The sequence below is a fragment of the Sus scrofa genome, chromosome 12, assembly GCF_054392235.1.
Source record: "Sus scrofa isolate SSC_HxYL_T2T_F1_AM1 chromosome 12, Sscrofa_HxYL_maternal_Yorkshire_Landrace_v2.0, whole genome shotgun sequence".
NCBI lineage: Eukaryota > Metazoa > Chordata > Mammalia > Artiodactyla > Suidae > Sus > Sus scrofa.
Genome location: NC_139394.1, coordinates 16978170 through 16998891, shown reverse-complemented (window position 1 = coordinate 16998891; position 20722 = coordinate 16978170). Strand labels below are relative to the sequence as shown.

Sequence of the window (20722 nt, the reverse complement as noted above, 5' to 3'; positions counted from 1 at the left end):
GTATGCTCTGCAGGTTTCACCATAGAAATAACATGTGTAGGCAGGAAGATAATCATACAAAGATTCAGTATCTCACTTTAGCAAAGCACAAAAGTCAAAAATGTTAAAATACTGAATAAAGCTTTCTGGAGAGATGCAGGAATACTTCTAAATACTTCATTTAAAAAGATTCATATAGCTGAAAGGACCAGAAACCCCACTATACCTCAAGGCTCTGTCAATTCTTAATTGATCACTCTTTTAAATGTCTACAGACATTAATCAAAAACTTTCCTTATACATACTTAAATAAGGCAGTCATCAGAGACCAATCATCCTTATCATGACATAGATGTTAAGAATCTTTGTCACACATCTACGTTTCCTTTCAAGAGGTTCACACTTGAAAATTTAAAAATTAACCACTTCAAATCATAAGATCACTAACAAATACATCGAATATGCTAAAGGTCAAAGAAACTGCATTCTGCATACTTTGTTGGATAAACCTAGCAGAAATCAAAATCAGAATTCCACAACTTTAGATAATTATCCCCATATATGTTACATTTTTAAATTCCCAAAGGATGAGCATTTTTACCTTGCCTTATTTTTAGAACTACACATCACACTGCACATATCACATGACATGATGTAACTGTTAGCAAGGAAAATGGCCCAAAACCATTGAAAATATACATGGCAGAGGAAAAGAATCAAGGTATACTTAAGAATCACTATATTTCATATTTACTTTAAAAAAAAATTTAACTCACAACAGATCTTTTTTCATACTGGTAAAGTGGCTAGTAACCTATGCAGAAACAATAGAGAAATGAACTTGGCATTTTATAAAATAGAAATCTACCCAACTATTGTGAAAACTGATATGAAGAAACAAAATAGAACAGCACTCTTCTTCTACATCAATTGGGATTCATAATAAAAATTCTCTGGATCAAAAATGTAATAGAAACGTAATAAAACACTTTAGGTAAAAAACAATTATTACTCAAAAGTATTCACTATTGTTAAGAGAAAATAAGAATAGTTTTAAATGACAAGCCTGTAGACAACTGAAAATTTCTAAATCGGTCAGACAGCATGTTAGAAAAGAACCAAGTATAGCCTATAGAAGGGGGGAGGGGAGAGGAAAACACACCCACTTAAGCCCTTGTAAATAGTGGTACTTTAAAGGACCCAAAAAAGCAGGGCAAATACTAGACTATTCTGAGAAATGGCAAACATATTCCAATGTTCTACTTTCTATACTTGAAAGTGCTTTAGAGACAAAGTTCACTAACAATCTATAACTATATCATGATTATGCAAGGCAAAGATTATGTAATTTTATCGTTTATTATAAATGTTCTCTGACTCTAAAACTAAAAAAACTAAAACGTTTTGTTTTCTCCAATGGGGCGGAGGGAGGTTCTTCTAGGCTACAATTTAAAAATATAAACACACACCCCAAAACAAACAAAAAAACACAATGATTGCTAGCCACGTGACAAAGGAGATGGCAACACCAGGATAGTGAATGGAGGGGAGGGACGCGAGGCAGGAAGACTAGGAAGATTTCTCGGAACTTTGGGGACCTCGGGATTCGGATCGCCGGACCCTTGAGGTATCAAACTCCAGCCGGACTAGTTGTATTCTTAAAATTCTCAAGTAGTTTCATTAACAGGTCACGAAAAATGCTTCAGTGACCTCCAGAATAAAGGGGAGGAAAACAGAGGAGGAAAGAGAGCAATTTAAAGTGGCGCCATGTCACCCCTTCTCCCCTAAGGCAATCAATAAGCAATAGTTAAGTAACGTGTTTCTCAGAAAAACCACACTGGGATCCCGACAAGGGAAAACAAAAGGATTTCTAAGTAAAACATGAGGGTAGGGATGTTTATCGTATGGAAAACAATCAAACTATTTGCTGAGAATCAAAAGACCGTCAGCCGGAAAACAGGCCCCCCAAACTCACTTAAAAGCAAATAAATGTCTCTTCCTCTTTAGTTAAAAAAAAAAAAAAAAAGTCCGCCTGAGGGAGACTAGATCTGAAAACGTAAGTGACCTCAATTTATAAGTAACAAAAATGATAATAAAGGAAACAAATAACCTTCTCACTAAACAATCAGAGTTGTGATACACACCGTGAAACGCTCAAGAGGTGTGTTTCGAGCAGAGAAAGGCCTTTTGCAGTCGAGAAGTTCAAGGCGAGAGCCAGAGTTTGTTTGGGGCTTTTTTACAGGCATAAATCGTGTTCTTAAAGCCTCGTTTTTAAATAGAACGCCAAAGGAAAAGCTAGCGAACGAGGCGGCAGCTGGTGGGGAAGGGCCCCCGCACACCCCCGCCCTTGGGCGACTCCCAGCCCCGGACCCGCAGCGGGGAAGCCCGGAGAGGCCATTTAAAGTTCCGGGGATTTTTCCTGCCCTGCCCTGCCCTGCCTTTCTAGTTACAACTAACAAAGAGAGGGAGAAATGGGAGCCACAGGGAGAGCGAGGAGAAGGAGAAAGGGCAGCGGGAGGAGGAGGAGAGGAGCAGCAGCAGCAGCAGCACCTACCACGTGATGGAAGAGCGTTGCCCGGGCGGATTCAGCCCACAAAATGGGCGCAGTTTGCAAACAGCCCCCGGCCTGGGCGCCAAGGGCCGGCGGCGGCGGCGGCGGCGGCAGCGGGCGGGGGCGCGCGGCGGCGGCTCCGGCCCGGGCCCGCCGCTCTCCTCCCCCCCGGCGCCCGGAGCCGCCCTGACTTTCCGGGCGGGGGGGCGAGGCGGAGGGGGAGGGGAAGGCGGCGGGGAGCGGCTGCTTTTTCTTCTCTTTCGGGCCCTTTCTCCGGCCTTCCTCGGCTCCGGCAGGGCCTGGGCACAGCCGGGGAACACAGCTCGGCCGGGAAAACGGGCGGGCGGGGGCAGAGGGTGAAGCCGCCCCCCCGCCCCGCACAAACAAGCGCCGCCGTCTGCAGCCCGAACCCGCACCCCGGCCGCCGCCCCCGGACGCCTCTTCCCGGCCGCCGAGCGCGCTCCGGCCGCCCCCCGCGCCGCCGCGGCAAGACGAGTCGGCTTCGCTACGGTGCTCGGTTCTCCCGCCGGCTCGGCGAGCGGTGGCGGCGGTGGCGGCGGCACTGGGAAAATGGCGGCCGAGCTTCTTTTCCCTCCCCCCCTTTAATCTGAAGCGGAGGGAGAATGGAGCGAACGAGCGAGCGGGCGAGCGCCGGGGACACGGGGAGGAGGGACAGCAGCGCCTCCGCCGGCTGCGGCTGCGGCGGCCGCTCCGCCCCGGCGCGCCGCCAGGGGGCGCCTGCCGCGCCGCCCCCGCGGGCCGCCAGGAGGCGCGGCCGCCGTCGCCACCGCCTCAGTCATGGCTCCTCGCCGCGGCCGCTGTTTCTGCACCTCCAACTGCGGAGGCCGCGGCGTCGGGATCCTGCTGCTCCCAGACGTGCGGCGAATGCACGCGGCACTGCGGCAGGCGGGAGCGGGCCCTCGCTCCGGCCTGGGTAAGGCTAATCTGAGGCACTGACGCCGTCACATTCCCTCCGCGACGGGTTTGGCGGGCCGCGCGCCGCCTATGAGGGACAAGGCAGGCTAGCGCGACGGAGCAAGAGGACATGAGCGAGAAACTGTTTGTACTGGGTAGTAGACTAATGCTGTCACTATTCCAGGTGCCACACTATTGCAGGGCTAAACGTGCGCTGAATGAGGTGGGGAGCTCCCTGACCAGTGAAGCGCTTTCTGCCGCCCTTTGTCCGAGCAGCCTGCCTCGGTACACTGCAGCATGCCTGGGCACTGGCCCCAACGCCGCGCTCCGCAGCGGCCAGGGTTAAAAAAAAAAAAAAAAAAAAAGAAACGCGCACATCGTCATTGCGCAGGCGCCAGCCAGAGCCCGCGCCGGGCCAGCCCGGTAAGGGCCAGCCCGCAGCTAGAGGGGAAGTGATGGCCCACCAGCGCCAGGCCCGCTGGGAACTGTAGTTTTCGTTAAGAGGCACGCGTCTTGTTTTGGGTGTCATGGCTTGGCAGATCCGCCAAAGCAGGCAAATGGCATTACACAATGAGTATTTATGCTTCCTGTCGCCACCAAAAGGAAGTTCACTGCTATGCTAAAAGTTTAACAAAGAACTCCATAGAGAAAAACCCAAATCTCACAACAAAAAGCAAACTTCCACTTTCCTACCACAGTTGGTTTGAAGTGGTGGCACCTTTACCATTTCTCATGGCCAGTTTGTCGGCACAGTATTTTATTCTTTTCCCAAAACAGGGCCTTAAAATAATGGAACCTTTTCTAGATTAAAAAAAAATTGGCAATATAACGCAAAGTGTCACATTTACACAAATTATAATTCCACCATCCTTTAAAATTAAAGAAAAAGATGCCAAAAAATGAATTCTGTACTTGAGACTTTAAAAAAGGAACTCTGGGATTCATCAAAATATTAAATGACGGAACAACAAAAAAATGTTTCCAACAATAAAATCATCAAGTTCAGCAGATGAAAAGGGTATGCTCTAGTACCAAAGAGGAAGATGAGAAATGCTCAATACTGTGTTGTGGCTTACCAGAACCAATATCCGGTGGTGTGTGTCATTTCTGTTAGTCAAAAAAAACAGCCTTACTGTTTGTCCTCCCACAAAGTTACACTAACTCACCAGCTCCTACAGCCTCTACACCAAAATTTCTGTGAGTTTCCCTTTGTACTCTTAAAATCACACTACGTCATAGTGAAGGTACTCAAATATCAAGAGTCACAGTGTCAAATTATACAAAGAATAAACAAATATATGTATACATAATTGCATATATATCCTAAAGAGATCCCAGTCTTGGCTTTTTAATTTATAATCCTGGAGGGGGTGTTAGTTGATTTAAAAATGTATATACACACATGCCCACAAAAATAGTAATTCCACATAATTACAGCAGAAAGTTAATTCCAAGACCAATAGATGGCGAACTAGAGCCCTAATCTGAGGATTCTGAAATCTAAATGAGCAGAATGAAAAATACCAAATAAGGCAAACCCTTTGCAGTGTATACTTAAATATTATGTTCAAAGATACTTGCCACAAAATAATTAATTTTACTACTGCTTGTATTCTTAAAACTCATCTTCCAGACTTAATTAGGCTCCCAAATAACTAAAAAGTATAAAATACATCTTCGATGGTTAAGAAAAAGATGGAAATGCTCTTTTTTTTTTCTTTTTAAGACCAAACCTGTGGCATATGGGAGTTCCTGAGCCAGGAGTCAAGTTGGAACAGAACCTGCCAGCATATTTTACAGCCACAGTAACGCCAGATTGGAACCACAACTGCATCCTACACCACAGCTTGTGGCAACTCCGGATCCTTAACCCACTGAGCGAGGCCAGGGATCGAACCTGCATCCTCATGAATACCAGTTGGATTCGTTACCATTGAGCCACAATGGGAACTCCCCAAATGCTCATTTTTAATCATGTGTAAAAATAAATGCCAACTTTTCTTTTTTCTCATTGCTTAGCCCAAGAGTGAAGAGTTCACAGTGTTTATGGCACTTAAAGCAGTCAATTTGTTTCAATTTCTTATCTCAGTAAAGATGTCTTTATGCTCAGACACCAATTTTCACAAATAAGGGCATTCAAAGGTGAGCCACTACAGACACAAAAGTCTTAAGAGAAATATATTTTCTTAAAATTTCCCTCCAAATCACAGTGAATACCAAGGCTCATTAAAAACACACACACCCAGGAGTCCCCGTGGTGACTCAGCAGTAACAAACTGGACTAGTATCCATGAGGACTTGGATTCGATCCCTGGCCTTGCTCAGTGGGTTAAGGATCCAGCATTGTGAGCTGTGGTGTAGGTCACAGACTCGGCTCAAATCTGGCATGGTTGTGGCGTTGGCCAGCAGCTACAGCTCTGATTCAACCCCTAGCATGGGAATTTACATATGCTGCGGGCGCAGCCCTAAAAAGCCAAACAAACACAGACACACTACTCATTTTTCAAATCATTCTAGGAGGAGTCACTGTGGTTGGCTCTCCAATATCCACTCTAACCTAATGGATTAGTTTTAATCCATCCTATATATCAGTGATTTGTTGGGAACAGGCATGGAACCTAATCCTGGCCAATAAGACATAAGGGGAAGCCCACTAGAAGGCCTTTGAGAGAGACTTGTGAAAAAAGCTTCTTCAGCCCTAAAACGATGAGCAAGAAACAGTTCTTCAGGTCCTGAACATCACACTTCAAACTTCTACAGTCACCTTACAGCAATCCTGAAGATGCCACCCACATCAAAGAGGGCAGAATGGAGAGATGGAGGGAACCTTCGTCCTTGGAGACAGCATAAAATGATTACATCAAACAATCCTGACATCTGCAAGATTTCTGGACTTCCAGCTACATGACACCAATGTAATAAACATTTCATTATTGTTTAAGCCAATTTGCGTTAGGTTTCCCATGCCTGAAGTCAAAAACATACTGATTATTTTCTCATATTTTAGAGTATTAGCATTATAATACCTTATGATAATTCATATTGTCATATTTTATATAACTTACATAGAAAAGCCCTTCCCTCCTATACACAACTCTGTACCCATCCCATGTATCTATGTGTTCTTTCTGCCTAGAAAAAGAGAACCATCCTCCTCACCATCGTTCCTTTGTTCACTCCTCTCCCCCAATCCACCTCCAACTCATTTTTCCTTCAAGGAAACAGTAATAATAAAAATAACAATAATGTAGATAATTGGCACTGTATTACTCTGCTCTTGATTAAATGCTCTCTATAATTCCTCTGAGGTTATTTTCATATACCAGTCTTGCCTCCTGAAACTGGCCTGAAAGCTCTTAAAGGCAGGAACTATGATTATTTCAAATTGTGATTACTCTCATCTACACAATAAGCAGACTCCAAAAGGCACTCTCTAACTTCCTCACCATGTATCTTCTAACAAGCCAGAAACTCCTAAGCAGGATATTCTATCAAAAATTCAGGGAGTTCCCGTCATGGCTCAGTGGTTAACGAATCCGACTAGGAATCATGAGGTTGCAGGTTCAATCCCTGGCCTCGCTCAGTGGGTTAAGGATCCAGCGTTGCGGTGACCTGTGGTGTAGGTCGCAGACGCGGCTTGGATCCTGTGTTGCTGTGGCTCTGGCGTAGGCTGGTGGCTACAGCTCCGATTCGACCCCTAGCCTGGGAACCTCCATATGCCATGGGTGCAGCCCTAGAAAAGGCAAAAAGACAAAAAAAAAAAAAAAAAAAAAAAAAAAAAAATTCAGTGAGTTCCCCTCATAGCTCAGTGGTTAATGAACCCGATCAGTATCCATGAGGATGCAGGTTCAATCCCTGGCCTCAATCAGTGGGTTAAGGATCTGGTGTTGCCATGAGCTGTGGTGTAGGTTGTAGACGTGGCTGGGATCCCAAGTTGCTGTGGCTGTGGTATAGGCCAGTGGCTACAGCTCTGATTTGACCCCTAGCCTGGAACCTCCATATGCCATGGGTGCAGCCCTAAAAAGACAAAAGACAAAAATAAATAAATAAAATCAAATAAAATTCAGTACTTAATGTGTCCAAACTTATCTCAAAAGGACAGGGGTTTTGTTTCATACTTTAAAAAAATTTAAAAAAAAGCAATTAATATAATACCTCAGGAGAAAGTCCTAAAGCCTAAACCATTTAGTTTCAAAAGGACAGGGACCGAGTTTTTGTTATTTACCATTGCACCCCAGGGACCTAGTCCAGACATCAGAGAAATGAACACATTTTTTTTTTATTGTTAGGGCCAAAGGTGCGGTATATAGAGGATCCCAGGCTAGGGGTTGAAGTGGAGCTGCAGCTGCTGGCCTATGCCACAGCCACAGCAACAAAGAGTCAGAGCCTCATCTGCAATCTACACCACAGTTCACAGCAAGGCCAGATCCTTTAACCACTGAGCGAGGCCAGGGTCTGAACCTGAATCCTCATGGATACTAGTTGGGCTCGTTTCCACTGAGCCACAGTAAGAACTCCAGAAATGAACACATTAATCTATTTAGGACAATATTAAAATTATATCATGAAAGAAACATCTTTAAATTGAAATTGGTACATGCTATCAGGTTACTATTCAGCTGGCTAAATAGTAAGTAGAAAGGCAGAATAAATGGAACCAAAATTGGGAAATTTATATCAAAGAATTTTGGATATACAAGGACTTACGGAAGGCCATATAGTTCAACCTCCAGATCTTATTATCAAGAAAATGAAGCCAAGAGAAAAGAGCTGAGAGACTCCCCAAAGCCAAAGCTGAAACACATGCTGGGATCAGGGTGCCAGTCTCCATTTCTTACTTTCCCACCATATCCCCTGCCTTCCACAGTCACAGCCTCCCAGTAGAAACATGCTACTCACCTGGTGCATAATAAGTGCAAATTCGGAGTTCCTGTCGTGGCTCAGTGGTTAACAAATCCGACTAGGAACCTTGAGGTTTCGGGTTCCATCCCTGGCCTCGCTCAGTGAGTTAAGGATCAGGAGTTGCAGTGAACTGTGGTGTAGGTCCCAGACCCAGCTCGGATCTCAAGTTGCTGTGGCTCTGACATAGGCCAGTGGCTACAGCTCTGATTAGACCCCTAGAGCCTGGGAACTTCCATGTGCCATAGGAGCGGCCCTAGAAAAAGCAAAAAGACAAAAAAAAAAAAGAAGTGCAAACATGACAAAGGTATTAAACCCAAAGGTAGGAGTTCCCGTCATGGTACAGTGGTTAACGAATCTGACTAGGAACCATGAGGTTGCGGGTTCGATCCCTGCCCTTGCTCAGTGGGTTAACGATCCGGCGTTGCCGTGAGCTGTGGTGTAGGTCACAGACGCGGCTCGGATCCCGAGTTGCTATGGCTCTGACGTAGCCTGGGAACCTCCATATGCCATGGGAGCGGCCCAAGAAATGCCAAAAAGACAAAAATAAATAAATAAATAAACCCAAAGGTATTAAACAATACTTCCAATTGACAGTTTCACAAGTATCAACATTTGACCAAAGGTAAGTAAGAGAAAATCCTCACATTGATTACAATGACTATAAAGCTCAGAGATCAAGATTTTTTTTTTTTTCACTAAATGGAGGGAGGTCTCAACTAATTCAAAATATCATATAATCCAGACATCCACTGTGGCTCACATCACGACTACTCGGTGTTGTCTCTGCAGTGGCTCTGGTTTGATCCCTGGCCTGGGAACTTCCATATGCCACACTTGCAGCCACATGCTAAAAAAAAAATCATATATTCTTATGTACTCAATCCACTACAAACAAATCTGCAGTAAAATGAAACAATTTAAGGCATTTGAAAAACTCGTCAATGGCAAAGTGTTATAAGAATGCATGGTATTCCTCAGCTTCAATCCCACCTAAAAACAAGACAATTTTCTTCCTTATATTAAAGATACAGACTCCAGAATTTACACAAAGATATTACCTTACTATCTCATCATAGAAGTGATTTAATAACTTAGAAGAAATCACTAATCTTGGGCAGCCTCATAATTTAACTGCATTAGTGACGAGAACAATAACTGAAGATACAGGTTAACCATGAAAGCACTCCTAAATCTAGAAATAACTTATTTGGAGATATTTAAGAAAATAGTGTAAGGGAGTTTTCATTGTGGCGCAAAGGAAGCAAATCCAACTAGTAACTATGAGGTTGCAGGTTCAATTCCTGGCCTTACTCAATGGGTTAAGGATGCGGCATTGCCGTGAGCTGTGGTATAGGTCACAGATGCGGCTCAAATCCTGCATTGCTGTGGCTGTGGCTTAGGTCAGCAGCTGTAGCTCCGATTTGACCCCTAGCCTGGGAACCTCCATATGCCACGGGTGCAGCCCTAAAAAGCAAAAAAAAAAAAAAGGAGTTCCCATTGTGGCTCAGTGGTTAACGAATCCAACTAGGAACCATGAGGTTGTGGGTTCGATCCCTGGACTTGCTCAGTGGGTTAAGGATCCCGAGTTGCCATGAGCTGTGGTGTAGGTTGCAGACACGGCTCGGATCCAGAGTTGCTGTGGCTCTGGTGTAGGCCGGAGGCTACAGCTCCGATTCAACCCCTAGCCTGGGAACCTCCTTATGCCACAGAAGTGGCCCTAGAAATGGCAAAAAGACCAAAAAAAAAAAAGAAAAAAAAAGAAAAAAGAAAGAAAATAGTGCTAAAATTTAACTGTATTTCTTAAACAAGTCAGTTTCTCCCAGGCCATCAGCTATGTTAAGATCTAACCTCTAAGATTGATGGCTTTCTCCTCTGAAGGCCCATATTTCAAAGTAGCTACACAAGCACTAATACATGTAGTTTAACCAGAACTTTATACGAATTTTTTTTTTTTTTTTTTTTTTTTTGCTTCTTTTTTTCAGGGCCACATCTAAGGCATATGGAGGTTCCCAGGCTAGGGGTCGAATCGGAGCTACAGCGGCCAGCCTACACCACAGCCACAGCAGCACAGGATCTGAGCTGCATCAGAGACCTATACCACAGCTCACAGCAACACCGGATCCCTGACCCACTGAGCAAGGCCAGGGATCGAACCTGCAACATCATGGTTCCTAGTCACTGCATTCGTTTCTGCTGCACCACAACAGGAACTCCCTGAATATTTTTTTTTAATTTTTTTTTTCTTTTTTTGGCTGCACCCATGGCATGTAGAAGTTCCTAGGGCAGGTATCAAACCTGTGCCACAGCAGTGACCTGAGCCACAACACTGACAATGCCCTACTGAGCCATAAGGGAACTCCTATATGAATATTTTAATAAAGTTTCCGAAGTAGTTAAAACTGCTGATTAAATAAACTGCCTGGGAGTTCCCTGGTAGTTTAGTGGTTAGAATTTGGTGCTTTCACCACTGCAGCCTAGGTTCAATCCCTAGTCTCAGAACTGAGATCCAACATCAAGCCACCAGTCCACAGCCATAAATAAATAAATAAATAAATAAATAAGCAAACAGATTATTTGGGTGGATTTTAATTAATTCTAATGCTTTGAACTTTGGTACACAATATTTTTTAAATTCTCAAATAATTAGAATTAACAAAAAAGTTAACTGACCAAACACAACAGAAGGAATGTTATTTTAACATACTGATTTTGCAGATGAGGCAATGTCACATGAAGCAATGTGCCTTAGACCTAAACACTGTATCAAATAATAAATGTCAAAACATGCCCCAAATTTATCAAGAAACTGCCTGGCTTCTTTTCCAAATGATACATCAAGGTAAACATGAAGAACCTCAAGGCAGCTGTAAGCAGCCAAGCTATGGAGGGCCTGATACAGAGTCAGAGGGAAAAAACATTCAAAGAGAAAAGGAGGTAACAAGTGTAAAAGACAAAAGGCATTTGTTTTATTTATTTTATTTTTATTTATTTATTTTTTTGGTCTTTTGCCATTTCTAGGGCTGCTCCCGCGGCATACGGAAGTTCCCAGGCTAGGGATCGAATCGGAGCTGTAGCCACCGGCCTACGCCAGAGCCACAGCGACGTGGGATCTAAGCCGTGTCTGCGACCTACACCACAGCTCACGGCAACGCCGGATCATTAACCTACTGAGCAGGGGCAGGGACCGAACCTGCAACCTCATGGTTCCTAGTCGGATTCGTCAACCACTGCACCATGACGGGAACTCCAAGACAAAAGGCATTTTTAAAAAAAACAACTTTTTTAAGTGAGTTGCCAAATCCAAAGTTAAAACACAACTTCTAAAAATCTTGCTTTGACGGGAGTTGTCATGGCTCAGTGGTAACAAACCTGACTAGGAGGCTAAGAGGATGAGGGTTCAATCCCTGGCCCTGCTCATTACTATGGTGTAAGTCTCAGATGGGGTTCGGATCCCACATTGCTGTGGCTATGGCACAGGCCGATAGCTGCAGCTGCAGCTTCAATTTGACCCCTAGCCTAGGAACCTCCACATGCTGCAGATGTAGCCCCCAAAAATAAAATAAAACCTTGCTCTGATGGCACTGCAAACCTAGGGATTACAGAGACAGCATACCACCCTATGCCCTGAAATGGAGAGGCACACCATTCTTGGAAAGGAACGTTACTTTTTTTTTTTGTCTTTTTGTCTTTTTAGTGCCACACCCGCAGCATATGGAGGTTCCCAGGCTAGGGTCTAATCAGATTTGCAGCTGCCGGCCTATGCCACAGACACAGTAACGCCAGATCTGAGCTGCCTCTGCAACCTACACCAGCTCATGGCAATGCCGGATCCTTAACCCACTGAGCGAGGCCAGGGATCGAACTTGCAAATTCATGGTTACTAGTCAGATTCGTTTCCACTGCGCCACAACAGGAACTCCAGGAATGTTACTTTTTAATACAATGATTCCTGGGTTCTTTTTTTCTTTTTTTTTTTTCTTTTGATCTCTTTGTCTTTTAGGGCACACCAGCGGCATATGGAGGTTCCCAGGCTAGGGGTTGAATCAGAGCTATAGCTGCTGGCCTACATCACAACCACAGCAACTCAGGATCTGAGCCCTGTCTGCAACCTACACCACAGCTCATGATAACACCAAATCCTTAACCCACTGAGCGAGGTCAGGGATTGAACTGAAATCCTCATGGGTGCTAGTCGGGTTTGTTAACCACTGAGCCACAACAGAAACTCCAATTCCTAGATTCTTGAAGTGACTTCTCATGTACAGTCTGGAGCACACAACTATAGACCAGGAAGTAACAAGGGCACTTGATTAAACAGGACACACCTTGCTGGAATGAGGACTTAATCAAAGATTATAGTAAAATACTTTTGTTAAAATAAACACAATATATTATGGAGCAAAATTCTCATTTTTTCCAAGAGCAAGAAGGATTTTTCAGAGAAATGCCCTTCCTGTGGCAGACTTCTCTGGACAATCCCAGACCCTGAGAATATTTTAAAGAAAAAACTGGAGAAGCACTGTTTTAGATCATTTAGAGATAAATATGCATGCCCAAAACCCCTGAACATAGTCCTTTATACAAATGATGAACCTGAAAATATCTAATGTAAAAACTGTTTGGGGTACAATATTATAAATGAGTCCATAAGCTACTGAGAGAACATGACTGGAATTCAGGAAGTGCTAAAGTCCCTGTCTTATCTCTGTCACTCATTTACTAAGAAATCATATATAATCTTCTCAACAGCAATCTTTTTCATTTCTGAGTTAAACTGACAAAAATAAAGAACACAATATATGGTATTTTCAGCCATATTCCAAATTAATTCTCACAACCAAATTTAGAAACAAATTATATCTAACAAAATTTGTCACAAATGAACTAGCTCTAGCTTCAACTAGCAAAACAACAACAAAATGGCCTAATGAAACTGTATCTTTTGTAATATAAAGAAGAAAAAAAAATCCTTCAGTGTAGAGGAAGGGGAAAAACTACTCACACTTCCTAGAATTTCTATGATGGCAAAATATCAAAGTGTGATCTTGCTAGTAATATCTGGACTAGGTCAGTAAAATTTTAAAACGGGATAACAATAATATTTGTATTCCTGCCTTGAATGATTTTCTTTGATTTTTAATAAAATTAGATATCCCCTTAAAGCCCTATCATTAATTCCCATTCATTTATAAACATTTATTGAGTGTCTGTTGAATGTTAAACACTCTGGAAAAGAATACTAAGTCACCATCACAACCTATGTGGTAGCCAAGAAAAATCCCTTCTATTCATTGATTTTTTTTGGCTTTTTTGGCTTTTTGCTATTTGTTGGGCCGCTCCTGCGGCATATGGAGATTCCCAGGCTAGGGGTCGAATCGGAGCTGTAGCCACTGGCCTACGCCAGAGCCACAGCAACGCGGGATCCAAGCTGTGTCTGCAACCTACACCACAGCTCACGGCAACACCGGATCGTTAACCCACTGAGCAAGGGCAGGGACCGAACCCACAACCTCATGGTTCCTAGTCGGATTCGTTAACCACTGCGCCACGACGGGAACTCCTGATATTTTAAATAGTTAATAATGCAAAGCTAAGATGTAGAAATAAAACAATTAACAAAATTTTAGTGCTTTTGTTCACCAATTTACTTCTCTTCTGGCCCTTTTGGGAGGCTGACAGACTACCCTAAGAATGCTAAAATTAGGTGTTATTTATGGCATAACTAGAATGAGATAACAAGGCAAGTACCTCAAAATAAAACTAAGAGAAGAGGTTAAGGGAACCAAGAAGGAGACAAGGATTTAAAGTGCTAGACTAAGACTCTCTACCCCGAATGTCTGAAGATAGGGGAAAGATCAAGAAAAGGAAAACATGTGGGCTAATCCAACTGTATTTAACTCTGCATCTCCTTTTCATTCTCGAATACTTGCCATTGCGTCTAGATTTCTTGTGGTTGCTAAAAATTCAATAATACATCATTTCTTAAACATCAGTAATATTGACTATTATCTTCATTCAGTAATTAGACAATTAGAATTTACTATGGCTAAATGAACATCCAAAATTAAGTGAAAATTATCTCAAGATGAAGTCAGAACACATCTCAACTCCTTTGCTGAGGCTTCTATTAATTACCCTGACACCAAAACCAGACAAAGACATCATAAGAAAACTACAAAACAATATCACTACAGACATAGATATAAAAGTCCTCAACGAAACACTAGCAAAAGAATCCAAAACACAGACACTTTTCCTAAGTGTGATTAATTCTAGGAATTCAAGGTTGGTTTAGTATCTGAAAGTCAGTGTAATACATCATGTTAAAGAATAAAAACCACATGATCATCTCAATTGATGGAAAAAAAGCATTTGACAAAATCCAACACCCTTTCATGATTAAAAACACACAGGAATTGAAGGAAACTTCCTTAACCTGACAAAAGTTATCTATTAAAAAACATGCAGCTGGTGTGGGCTGCTGGTGCAGCTGGTGTGGGCTGCTGGCTGGCAGCTGCAGTTCCAATTTGACCCTTAGCCAAGGAACTTCCATATGCTACAGGTGTGGCCCTGGAAAGCACCCTCCCCCCCCCCCAAAAAAAACCCCCAACAACCCACATTGTGGCTCATGAGGACATGGGTTCAATCCCTGGCCTTGCTCAGTGGGTTAAGGATCTGGCATTGCCACAAGCTGCAGTTTAGGTCACAGATCTGGCATTGCCACAAGCTGCAGTTTAGGTCACAGATCTGGCTGTGGCGCTGGCAGCTACAGCTCTAATTCGACCCCTAGCTTGGGAACTTCCATGTGCCACAGGTACAGCCTTAAAAAAGAAAAAACAAAAATTCACAGCCAACATCATACTTAATGGAGAAAGACTAAATACTTTCTCTCTAAAATTAGAAACAAAACAAGGATGTCTGCTCTCACCACTTCTAGAGATTTTGGCCACGGAAATAGGCATGAAAAAGAAATTAGGGAGTTCCCATCTTGGAGCAGTGGAAACAAATTTGACTAGGAACCGTGAGGTTGCGGGTTCAATCCCTGACCTTGCTCAGCAGGTTAAGGATCCCGTGTTACCGGGAACTGTGGTGTAGGTCATAGATGTGACCTGGATCCCACGTTGCTGTGGCTGTGGTATAGGCCAGCAGCTACAAGTTACAGCTCTGATTCAGCCCCTAGCCTGGGAACCTCCATATGCTGCAAGTGTGGCCCCCCCGCCAAAAAAAAAAAATTCCTCAAAATGGATCATAGACCTAAATGTTAAACCATAAAATTCCTAGAAGAAAACAAGAGTAAATCTTCATTATCTTGAGTCAGGCAATGGTTTTTAGACATGCTATCACCAAAAACACAAGTGACAAGAAAAAACAGGCAAATTGGACTTTGTCAAAATTATAAAATCTTGTGCACTATAGGACTCCATCAAGAGTGTGAAAACAACCCATGAGAGAAAATATTTGAAATTCATATCTGACAAAGGATTTGTATTCATAATGTATTAAATACTCTTACAACTCAACAATAAAAAGGCAATCCAGTTAAAAAAATGGCAAAGAATCTGATAGAAATAGAAATTTCTCCAAAGATAAACAAATGACTAATAAGCATATAAAAAGATCTCTATCATTTGTTCTCAGGAAAATTAATTCAAAAACAATGAGATTCCACTTCACTCCCACTAATATGACAATAATCAAAACGACAGACAATTATAACTGTTGACAAGGATGTGGAGAAACTAGAACCCTCACACACACAGCTGGTAGAAATGTAAAATAGTGTAGCTGTTTTGGAAGAGCTTGGTGGTTCCTCAAAAAAGTTGAACAGTTATCATACAATCTGGTAATTCTACTCCTAGGTTTATAGGCCAGAAAACTGAAGTGTTCAAAAAAAAAAAAAAAAAATTGGGAGTTCCCGTCATGGCTCAGTGGAAACAAATCTGACTAGCATCCATGAGGACACAGGTTCAATCCCTGACCTCGCTCAGTGAGTTAAGGATCTGGCACTGCCATGCACTTTGGTGTAGGTCACAGATGCGGCTCAGATCTGGCATTGCTGTGGCTATGGCTACAGCTCGCATTAGACCCCTAGCCTGGGAACCTCCATATGCGGCAGGTGCCGCCCTAAAAAGACATAAGACAAAAAAAACTTGTACAAGAATGTCTAGAGCAGCATTATTAATAGCCAAAAGATGTAAACAACCTAAATACCTATCACCCGGTTAACTGATAAGCAAAAGGAGTATATCTATACAATCGAATACTACTCAACCATAAGAAGGAATGTTTTCACGGTTCATCTACAACACAGAGGAGCCATGAAAACATGCTAAGTGAAAGAAGCCAGTCACAAAAGAGTCCATATTGTATGATTTCATTTATACGAAATGTTCAGCACAGGTAAATTATAGAGACAGAAACTAGATTAGTGGTTGCCACAGGGGCTAGGGGACAAAAGGGAATACAGTGACTACTAATAGATACAGGGTTTCTTTTTGGAATGTTGAAAACGTTCTAAAATTGGCTTGTAGTGATGGAAGAGAAACTCTGTGAGTACACTAAAAAAAAAAAAAATTGAATGTTTTAAAAGGGTAAAATTTGGAGTTCCTGCTGTAGTGCAATGGGATTGGCAGCATCTTAGGAGTGCTGGGACTCAGGTTCAATCCCCAGCCCTACACAGTGGGTGCTTTGGCTTATGTCGAAACTCTGGCTCAGATCTGACCCCTGGCCAAAAAAAAGAAAGAAAGAAAGAAAATAAAAGGGTAAATTTTATGATAGATGAAAAGTATATTAGTAAAGCTATTAAAAAAAAAAAAGATGAAGCCAAAATAACACTTAATTTCTAAACAATTTCACTGTGTTAAAAAATGTTGGGAGTTCCCATAGTGGTGCAGCAGTAACGAACCCAACTAGTACCATGAGGACACAGTTCAATCTCTGGCCCTGCTAACTGGGTTAAGGATCCAGTATTGCTGTGAGCTGTGGTATAGGTCACAGACGCAGCATGGATCTGGCATTGCTGTGGCTGTAGTGTAGGCCAACAGCTGCAGCTCCAATTCAACCCCTACCCTGGGAACTTCCAAATGCCACGGTGCAGCCCTAAAAAAAGCAAAAAAAAAAAAAAAACAAAAAAAGTTGAACTACTTGTAAAAACATAAGAATAAGGCAATTCTCTTATTTTGCTATTTATTTCACCTTCAGAAACTGTCTCAGAGCACTAATAGGACTTCATGTTACTTGGCAACCTCACTGGCAGCCTTATATATATATATATATATATATATATATATATACACACACACATATATATATAAAAGCAAAAATTTGGAGCTTCCTGGTGACCTAGCAGTTAAGGATCCAGTGTTGTCACTACTGTGGCATGAGTTTGCTCTACGGCCTGAAAACCATATGCCACAGGCACAGCCAAAAACAATTTAAAATAAAAATTAAAAATTAAAAAAGGAGTTCCCTGGTGTCACAGTGGGTTATGGATCCAGCATTGTCACTGTATGGTGCAGGTTTGATCCCTGGCCCAGGAACTTCCGCATGCTGCTAGTACAGCCAAAATAAATAAAGAAAGAAATAAGGTTGTCATCAAATTCAAGTTATTCTAAATTGATCCATGTAAGAATGAAATGAGGAAGATACACCATGTTATGGGTAAAAACAGTCATCTATTGAAATGATACAAACTAGGACATCAGTAAGTGAGTGAAGAGTTTAAAGAACACTAAATCCTATTACTGGAAGGGTTACCTTCAGTGAGACAGGATTAGAATCATTATTATTTTAAAAGTTTAAAAAAAAGTAGCAAAATTAAACTCTGTCCAAAGAATATTATAACAGATGGTTGGCAAGGCTTCTGCAAAAGGGCAGTTCAAAGCGAAAAAACTTGGCATTGTCATTACCAGTTCTACCCAGAGTATAAAGAAAAATCCCTGATCCACAAATACAGGATCTAAGAGGAAGAGGATGTGCTGAACAGGAAAGAATACGCTTGCTGATCGGTCAACTCATTTCCAAGCTAGATTGATTGTTTTATTTTTGCCCCCATAAATCGACAATGGTTTTTTTTGTTTGCAAATGGTCCAATATAGATGTGATTAGCAGCTAAATCTATCCCCTAGTAATCCAAAGTCTGAGATATTTAATGCTGGACTGGTATTCAAGTTCTAGTTCTACTACCAAGCAGCTATGTTGACTTTGGGCAAATGACCTCACTGCTCTGTTTCCTCGTGTAGAAAACAAGAGAGCTTGACTAACCTTTTTTCTTTTTTCTTTTTGGTTGTGCCAAGGGTATGTGGAAGATGTGGGCCAAAGATTAAACTATAGCAGTGACCAGACCAGATCCTTAACCCACTCAGCCCCATCAGGGAACTCCAAAGGCTCAACTAACTTAAATCAAGGTTTCTTTTCAACTCTAAAGCTCAATAATTCAGAAAGATGAAAATTGCAACAGTAACAATGATGTGTGGTTCAACAATCTAAGTGTTTAACACCATGACACTTCTTTGGGAGAGAATTGTTATAAAAATGCAAATAACACAATAAATGCTTTCTAAAAAAAAAAATTACAACCTACTAAGACAGACATATAAGGGAACTTGGTACTAAATTCAGAAACTAACATATATGACCTACTAGTAATAGAGATAAAAATACATTTAACTAACATTCTGTAGTTAGGAAAAACTAAAAACGTATTATATGGTAACCTAATTCTAGAAAAGAAAATCTAGGGGAGTTCCCATTGTGGATCAGTGGAAATTAATCTGACTAGTACCCATGAGGATGCAGGTTTGATCCCTGGCCTCGCTCAGTGGGTTAAGGATCCAGCATTGCTGTGGCTGTGGTGTAGGCCAGCAGCTACAGGTCCGATTGGACCCCTAGCCTGGGAACCTCCATATGCCGCAGATTTGGCCTTAAAAAGACAAAAAGAAAAAAGAAAGAAAAGAAAATCTAGACTTTGGTTAAATAAAATTAAAATTACATTTAAAAAGCAATTGTGTAATACGAAGCATAAAAGACTTTAAAATACTTGACTGTGAGAGAGCAAAAAGTCAAATGCTCATCAAAAATGTTTAAATCATTAAGTAGTGTAGGAGTCGGGGGGGGGGCAGAGATGGGGAGAGAAGGAAGAGGAAAACAACTTTTCTCAAAATAGACAACAAAAATGAGGAAAAGCAATAAAATACCACAAAAGGCAGCTGATCGGAAGCACTAAGGCCTATGTAGACAAAAGAACAATTAAAACCTTGCAAGAAAATGCAAAGCCACAGAGAGATGGTTTAAATATACAAAAAGACAGATGCTGAATAAAGACTGGATGGAACAATTGATAAATAGGGTGTAAACAGTGATAAAAGCAAGAGAGCTGACAGGCCTACTGTAATTTGCTTCAATATTTACTGAAGATATGAGGAAGAAACCTATTTCTAAATTACTCTTTAAAGCATATAAATCACTGACAGTGAACCAAATTCATCCTTAAACAAACAAGTATGTTAGGTAGTCATGGAGTCCCAAAGTCTTCTCTGCATTTTAAAAGAATTTACATATAAAATTATAAAGTTGCAGGGAAGAACCAATTGGCTGAGAGTCATGAGATGAGTGGCCTCCAACAAGAGCCAGTAGGATGGACTCCAGATTTGTTTCCTTTATCAACAACAGTTACCCTGCCCCTTGCTCAACTCCTGGCATATTTAGGCACTCAGTAAATCTTTGCTGAACAAAAATGAATAAAAAGATGCCATCAAGGGAGTTCTCATTGTGGCACAGCGGAAACAAGTCTGACTAGTATCCATAAGGGTGCGGGTGCCATCCTTGGCCTCACTGGGTGGGTCGGGGATCTGGCGTTGCCATGAGCTGTGGTGTAGGTTGCAGACTCAGTTCAGATCCCATGTTGCTATGGCTGTGGTAAGCTGGCAGCTGTAGCTCCAATTCGACCCCTAGCCTGGAAACTTCCATATGCCTCGGGTGCAGCCCTAAAAAGCAAAAACAAAACAAAACAAAACACACACACACACAAAAACACAAAAACCAAAAAAAAAACCATGGTGTCAATATAACTCCCATCTATTCAAGAGAAGGACTCTGACTGTGAGCTTTGAAATCGGCCAAACTGGCAAATATCTAATGGAGGATGAGATCAGCATGAATAACCTTCCGAGGAAAAGATAACTTGGTCTCTAAAAGAGGAAATCATACCACACCAGTCTACCCCAACTCTGTGAGGAGAAAGTACATATGTGAATAAAACTTATTTAGGATTGTATAAAAATCTTGATAAGATTCTAAACAAAAGGCTATTTTTTTAAAAAACCTGAGTGACCACAAAATTGAGAATATTTACCATAGATGCGGGGTGATCTGTGA

General features: G+C 42.0%; 1 protein-coding gene across 20 annotated transcripts in view; it reads right to left on the bottom strand.

The window, feature by feature from the left end:
- Positions 1 to 20722, bottom strand: part of KANSL1 (KAT8 regulatory NSL complex subunit 1) — a 195588-nt gene that overhangs the window by 158805 nt on the left and 16061 nt on the right. For 4 of the 20 annotated variants that reach the window (XM_084984089.1, XM_084984094.1, XM_084984101.1 and 1 more), the window contains exons 1-2: positions 3019 to 3139; positions 2534 to 2667 (exon numbers count right to left, since the gene is read on the bottom strand). The exons of 13 other annotated variants lie outside the window; for them this stretch is intronic. The gene's annotated coding sequence lies outside the window, so the exon portion shown is untranslated. Of the gene's footprint in view, positions 1 to 2533; positions 2668 to 3018; positions 3140 to 20722 lie in introns of those variants that run through there. 3 more of the 20 variants (XM_084984095.1, XM_084984092.1, XM_084984093.1) reach the window with 3 other exon arrangements.